This window comes from Vidua chalybeata, unplaced genomic scaffold (assembly GCF_026979565.1).
Source record: "Vidua chalybeata isolate OUT-0048 unplaced genomic scaffold, bVidCha1 merged haplotype W_reject_19, whole genome shotgun sequence".
Lineage (NCBI taxonomy): Eukaryota > Metazoa > Chordata > Aves > Passeriformes > Viduidae > Vidua > Vidua chalybeata.
The window spans coordinates 150,292-157,573 of NW_026530347.1; positions in this window are offsets into that span (position 1 = coordinate 150,292).

The following is a 7,282-nucleotide window of genomic DNA, read 5'->3' on the forward strand; positions in this document are numbered from 1 at the left end:
GATGAACTAATGTGATTGTATAGATTAAGCTAAAAGTTTAGGTGTTATAATAGAGACATATGTGTGTGCATGTAATAAGACCTTCTTGGACAAAAGAATCCAGATTGCAGTAGAAAGAAGTAAAGATGACAGGTCAGGAAAGTAAAACATACTCTGTGGCGACTGTCCCTTGGATTAGAAAGTTATATACTGTCTTGCAACAAAGAACTTGTGACCATCTCAGACTTTGGCCGACTGCTAGCTGTCTCACAGCCTTTGAGACTGATGTTATCTAAGCAATAAATCGTTCTTAGTGTGATCAGGGTCCCATCCCTTTGACTTATGTGACGACAGCTACAACCCAGCTTTGGCAATATGAAGATCATATTTTCTTCTCCCTACTGACCTATACATTGGCTGTGGAAACACTACAGACAGATTTGAAAGACTCGAGCAAACTAGAGAGGAAATGTCCCATACCCTGCCAGTATGGACCAGAGTCTCTGCTATTGGGAGCAGTCAAAATCCTGCTCAGGAGAAGGGAGACACACTATGAAGTAACCTGTGGTTTTAACTGTGTGACCATGGAAAGGACATGAGGAAGTGGGATTGCAAACCCATCTCTGCCCCATCAGCACAGGTGAGTTGAGAGGAAGAACACCACCACAGAAAACTCATCAAGGATAAATCTTCTCCAGTTTCCACTGGGCAAGTCCTCAGACAGAACAGATGGGCTGATGTTACTTCTGACCCTCTTGAAAGGACCTCCAGGTCATATTTACAAGAAGTGAGCAACGAGTACTATGATCAGAGCTAGAGGGGCCCTGACTCCATCCAGGTGGAAGAAAGGGACCATCGGATCTATTGGAGAATGTGGATCCAATGGCTGGTACAGCAGAACCACAAGAGTACAATGCTTTATTTGACACCAGTACCTGATGTACCCAAATGCCATCAATACAGATATCAATATCTGTAGGGATAGAATCCATCTCTATTTTTAGTATGACAGGGGAATCCTAACAGCTGACTGTATTGGAAGCTGAAGTGATCCTGACTGGGAATGAAGAGCAAAAGCATTGTGACTGGCCCAGTGGCCCCATGTAGCCTTTGCAGAAGTTACCTCAGGAAAGGATATTGTAGGGATACATCAGAAAACAGAAGGCAGCCCTGTGAAGTCCTATGTGATAAGTTGCAGAAGTTACGGAGGGACAAGGTGGATCAAGTCAGGTTGCAGAGTGGAAAGCTGTCCAACTGACTTTGGCCATTGCTGGATATCACTGAATGAGATAAATGGCCACTGACTCATGCATACCAGTAAATGCTCTGTGGAGGTGGCTGGACAATGGAAAAAGATCAATTGGCAGTGCAAAGGGAAACCCATCTGGGTTATTGAATTGTGGCAAGACATTGCTGTGGCAGCAGCTCTCTGGCCACAGAGAGAAACAGACAACTTTCCCAGGCTTTTCTGGGAAAAGTCTGTGAGAAGATCAGCGAAAAGAATGATGCTGCTTTGTTCTTCGCCTTCTGTGATCTGCACACGACTGAAGCTGAGCCAGGCTATTCAGCTTTGCCGCTTTTCAGCATCTGTGCTACACATGTGCACTGTGACATCTCTTGAGATCTTTTGGCTTTTCCCAAACATCAATAAAATCACAAGTTGCCTCCAGTACTTCTGACACGGCTGCATGTAATGCTCCCCACAGCACTTCCCTGTCTCCCAGGAGCTTCTGTGGACAAGGCGACAGATGAGGGAATTCTGCCAAAAACAGGGTTTTCTTCTCTCTGATTTTGTCTTGCTGACCATTTTGCTATCTTCGGAGGAGCTTGTGCATGAGGGCAGAGGGGAAGTTGATGCTGATCTGGCTGGGAAAGTCAGTGCTACTCCTTTCACCATGGTAGGAAGAAATTTGTATGCACTGGGGATGGGAAGGTCTGTAGTATTTTACTAGAGGCACTGGAGAGTTTTCTTGGGAAAATTCTATGGTCAAGGGGAGCAGAGCAGGCAAATGCCTTTTTGGTAGATCCCTGCAATTCTCTGCTTGGCAGAGGTAGGATCACGTTTCCCTCAGCAAGTGCAGGATTCTGCCAGTGCTGAAATAATAACTCAGAGAAAGCAGCTGCCCCTGTGGGATGGAGGACAACCCCTCCCTCCCTAATTTACTGTGTCCAGCATAGGACCACAATGGTCAGACCTTAATTACTGTCTGGTGAGGTCTTCTCCTTGTTTCCAGTAGATTAATTTCTGTCTTACACGTTTCCACTTGCGACATCTCATGTTCCTTCTTAATTTTGAAATCTTTCCTCACTGCTGGAACAAGGTTTGCCATCTGGAAAGTCTGCCAGGGCTGTGTGTCCATGGGAGCATCTGGAGAAAGAGGCTGCATGGTAGCCCAGGATCCCATTTCCCAGCGAACTTCACCTCCGAGGAGGGGGGGACATTGCTCCCAGCAGCCCTGGACAGGGGTAGCTGGGAGCCCTTGGCTTGGAGAGCTGAAAGTGGGGCCAGGATGGAGGCAACAGGTGAGTTCACAGGTGGGCACTGTTCTTTTAGCTTTGCTTTCAGTACTAAAACATCAGGTTACCTCGGGAAGGAGAGTTAAACACAACATAACAAGTGCTCTGTGCTGATCATCCCAGTGGACTGCTGCAGAACAAGGCACCAATGGCAGAACTTCCGCACAGTTTTCCTTCAGCTGCTGGTGGCATAACCAGGGAGCATCACAGAAAGGCTGAGCTGCTGCCCCCGCTGGGTTTGTACCAGACCAGCAATCTCAGTTGAGTTTCTAATGCAATAAATCACAGCTCCTTCAAAGCACTCCCCTCCTACCCTTTTTGTGCAGTTTTGCTTCCCAGAGGCGCATTCTGCATTGTTCCCCTGTGCTGGGAAATGAGAGTATCCAGCTCAAAGATTCATTAGCACAAACACCTTCTACCATGAAAAATGCACCATTGAGAGGGACAGGGCTCTGTGCCCTGGGGAGAGCCCTGCCAGGCAGTCAGGCATGTGGTTTTATAAAAATTGGAGCTACAGTTTGAAGCAGTTTAGATTTTTACCACTCAACTGTAATGTCCCCTTTACAGCATTTATCCTTTGGAGCTGGATAGAAATGGACTCTCCCCCTGGTCTGCAGCCATTCTTTTGTGTTGGCAGAGCTCTAATTATACAGCAATTCACCTTAATTAAACCAATTCTTGTGTAAGTGCACATGCAGACAATGCACCTGAACAAATGGCCTGACAAATATTGTCACTTTCAAGGCATAAACCCACATCAAATCCTTAATTGGAAAGTCAGATTGTAAATTGCTGCAGATTTTTAGCCTTTGTTCTTCAAATGATTGAACAGGAGTAATGGCCAAATACCCTGAATGCTCCCAAAACCTTGGCTGAATTCATTTTCTTAGCTGCTGAGGCCAAAAGATGTTCTTTGTTTAGGAAAAGGGAATGATGGAGCATTCTTAACTGTAACATTTGTCAGGCTGCTCTAGCGGGTATCAGAATGGCGGACCAAGGTAGAGACACCAAGTTCCCCTTCTGGAGGCTGGGTGACTTTGTGCAAATTGCTGGATTATTTGGCGATTCCCGCTGCCATCTGCCTTGCTGTTTGTCCAGAAAATGCTCCCTAAAGCTGGCACTGTCGGTCGTGTTATGCCATGGGCTGCAGCTCCACCCTGTAAGCAGTAATGCAGCCAACAGATGGTGCTGGCACACATGGCTGCTCCAGGTTTCTTCCCAAAATGCCACACAAGCTTTCTGCAACTGGGGATCCAATTTTTATTATTCCTATTTTTAGGGAGCTGCTACAAACAACAACCTTTTTACCTTTATTTCTCTGAGCCAAATTATTCTCTGGGACTGTGTGTGGTGTGTGGGCAGAATTCTTGCCAAAGGGATTTCATATCTCCACTTTGGCCCTTCTACAGAGTTTGACATAGAGGAAATAAGTTGGACTATGAAAAATTCCAGGTTCTGCATCACTAATTTGTCCTCCAGTGAAAAAAACAACCTGAAGACCTTGAGACAGTGGAGCAAGGGAAGGAAAAAAAAAAAAAAAACTAGCACTGAATTCAGAATTTCCTGCTGTTTGTAAAATGTGTTTAGCTGGGAGGTGCAGGGAGACAAGATTTCCAATCCTTTAATATGTATTGACTTCCTGGTGGTTCAGCTTTGTGCTGCTGAATGCTTGCCTTTCTGTAGATAATCAAACAGGCTCTAGGCATAGAGCTTTGTGGGGAAATATTCTGCCTTGTGAACCCAGCTAATAAAAGCAGAGCTAATTAAGCATGTAAATCATGCCCACATCAATTAGTTACTAACATGTTCCCTTGGCTGGCTATGACGGGCAGGGGGGTTTGCAGGATCCCTGTGCCCGGGGATTTACAGGAGCCCCGTGTCCATGCAAGAGAGACGGCACAAATAGGGTGGTGGGATGACGCTGGCATGGTGGTTGGGAGCTGAGGGTGGGATGCAGGGTGGCAGATGCTGAAGCAGCTCAAGGCAGGGATGGGGACAAAAATTACCCAGACACTGCATGGCTCCATTTACAAAGGGATGTGACTCCATCCATCACTTCCTAAACTGATGGAAACACTTCTCTGGAATAGAATGGTTTGGGATTTGGCCCAGGGTAAATCCAGTAAAAGGATGTAGCTCTGGATTAAAACACATTCCCAGGAGAAGGGACAGAATCTGCCCCACTTGCTCCTTGCAGTCCAGGCTCAGCCCTGCAGGCCCCTGAGATGTTCAGCAGATATGTGGGGACATTAGAGTGTTTGATTAGACTTTGTGGGCATGTTGAACATTTCACAGCAGGCATGGAAGCAAGCTGACTGCACAGTTGGAGAAAACAACCAGGGCTTGGCCTGTCTGGGGGCAGAACTCAGGACAAGTGGCCTAGTGTGATGAAGAGCGAAAGAGGAGTGAAAAACCTTTCGCAAATGAGGTAACAAAAAATGTATTTTGGCAGCTGGACATGTCTGTGAAATCCCAGGCAAAATATAGGTGGGCTAAAAATTGCTGCCATCTTCAGGGACAGTGCTAATCCAAGGTGTGCATGCAGAACTAAGATTTTTTCCCCAGGAGCAATTTTTTCTTTTCTTCCATGCCGTCCATCAGACTGCACCGGGTGGCATCCCTGCACATCCCTGGCATGTGCAGGAGGGCCCAGGGGAGGTCCTGTCAGCTGCCCTGGCTCTCCATCTCCCTCACATTCCCAGAAACCCTGCACAGGCACACAGCAAGACCTTGAAAAGCATCCAAAGGCATCCACCTCACTTTTCATTAAGGAGAACAGAATTAGCATCTGGATGGATCCCAGGCAGGGATGGGAGCACAGGGGTGGGAGCAGAAGGAAGAGCAGGCTCTGGGCTACAGGGCCAGATGAAGGTGCTTCTGGAGAGCAAAGGTTGGGTGGGAAGCCACAGACAGCAGGGTATAAAATGCTGAGCTATTCCAGATGTCTTTATTTTTCAATTAAATAGAAAATAAAAGTTGTCCTCACCCCTTGCAAGATCTGGGACCATGAGGTTAAAGAACACATTTTATCACTGCCACCTGTTTGAAAGCAGGAGCCTGCAGGCATCCTCTGAGAGCAGGGCTCACTTTTCTGAATGCACTAAGCTGACCTTTGCTGCACCAGGCCCAGGAATTGCCTGCTCACCAGGACATGGGTCCAGGCTGTCTTCTGCAGCCAATGCCATGCCCTTTTCTGCCTGGAAAGCAACTTCTTTGGCTCTGGCAGCAACTCATCCTCCTTCTTGGAGCTGGGCCAATGCGCAGCCACAAACAGGAGCGGCCCTAGCATGAAGGAGGAGGAGGCCTGTGATGAAACTGTTGGACCATTCCCCTGGTTGGCTTCAGTCTGTGCTGCCTAGACACTTCATTTGTTGTTTCACACCTTACTGGCAGGGCAGGAGAGCTGACAGTTTCTGCTAGGACATGGTGTGAGTGCTGGGGACAAGCTGCACTACAGCTATGAGTCTAAAATGAATTTTTTCCCCTTGTCTGCCATCAGTCAAGGATTTTGCTATGACAAACTCTTGGGTACTAACAGACCATCTGGTAGCGGTGGAAGAAATAGCAGAGCAACTTCCAGTAGCTCTGGGCAAATTCAGTTAGATTAAATTAAATAACCACAGGAGCTTGTTCACAAATTTTTGTCAACTGAAGCTCAGAAGACAGAACGAAGAGACTCCCCAGAAGCTTCCTTCAACCACAGATCCCAAGAGAACAGGATCCAGCTCTGTAGTGACAAGATCCATGCATCTTCATGGAAATACAATGGAGTCAAGTTCATTACAAATCAAGGTGTCAGGCAGGTCCCACAGTATTTCCTTCCTTCCCACAGCAGAGTCTCCACACTGTCATGAATGCAGGCAGCTCTACCCTTTCCACCTCCTGCTGAAGTCATGAAAGAAGTACCAAACATGCCAGCATGGATGTGTACCACCCTCACCCTGCGCCTCCAGGTGCCCTCCAAAAAATCCCTGGTGCCTTCAGCAGAATTCTAGGAATGAGGAGAGAAGAGGAGCCTGCAGAAGGTACTGACAGACTCTTTGGTGTTGAGTCCCAGATCAGGGATTTGTAGCCCACAGCTACCACTTGAAGGAAACACCTGAGGAGCAAATGTGTCCCCCAAAGGTACCTGCTCTTCACAGGCAGGTGGGAGCAATGCTCCTCTGGCTATGCTGAGACCTGCAATTCTCCTGTTCTGGAACAGATCTTTTGAGTCACCTTGAGGAAGGTATTTAATCTCCCCGTGTTTCCATTCTCCAAGTGAAAGACAGAAATAGCAGCACTGCCTTCCTTCCAGCAGACTAAGTGTATTAAATATTGTGAGGTGATGGTAGTCCTGGAAGGGCCTCGAAGGAAGAGATTTATTTGAATGCATTTGTTGTGCACTACTCCCTCAGCCCTGAGTTTTAATCTTCTTCTCCTTTCCATCATTGTAACCTAAATTTCCTTGAGCTGTCTCACCAGAACTCAGTCTCAGTTTAATCCCTGCCTTGTTTGAGTGATTTCTCCAATTTCTCCTTTAGCAGATGATGAGGTTTATGCTAGCCCTCATCCCTTCTCTCAGTCTATCCCAGGAGAGCTGCAAAAACTCCCTCCACAGGGAGCACCAGTGGTTTATGTGGGAGCTTGTGCAACTTTTTAGGATAATCCCTCTTCTGTTTTTCCAGTCTAGTGATGTGTGGTTCACAGCCTTTTCCAGACCTGCTGCACTGCCTCATGCTGGTGGGGGGGTTGGACGGAACCTTTCCACCAAAGCATCAGCAGCCTGTGACTCCTCTTGGCTCCC